The following is a 589-nucleotide window of genomic DNA, read 5'->3' on the forward strand; positions in this document are numbered from 1 at the left end:
TGGATTACATTATCTGTTATGTTGAATTGGGAATGGTTTTAATTTTGTCGGATCTTTTAATCACCCTATGTTATGTTGAATTGGGAATGGATTTATTGTTTTCATGCTTGGTTTCATGTATATGTTGGTTTCTTGCTTGGTTTCATATATATGTTGTGTTCTTAATGGGTTTTGGGTTCTTGAAAATAAACTGAGACACGACGCCTTTTTAGGCATACGACGACGATTACACGACGGTTTATGAAAAAACCGTCGTTGTATTACTTATAAACGACGGTTTTTTCATAAACCGTCGTTTGTATTACTTATATTAGACGACGTCTGTTGAAAATCTGTCGTCTATATATGCCAAATACGTCTGTTTTTGTTTAAAACCCGTCGTCTCTGTTGTGTATTACTTGCTATTAGATCTTTGTATAATCTGCTATAGTGATGGTCATTGCCTGTATTTTCACTTTATTATAGATAATATGTTATAGTGTCGGAGATGGATAAGTCATGGATGCACTCGGATAGAAGATAGAAGGCATATGAGTTTGGGGTGGAAGCATTTTTGAACTTTACTGTAGAAAATCTTCTAACTACAACA

Source organism: Prunus persica, chromosome G7 (genome assembly GCF_000346465.2).
Source record: "Prunus persica cultivar Lovell chromosome G7, Prunus_persica_NCBIv2, whole genome shotgun sequence".
Taxonomy (NCBI): Eukaryota; Viridiplantae; Streptophyta; class Magnoliopsida; order Rosales; family Rosaceae; genus Prunus; species Prunus persica.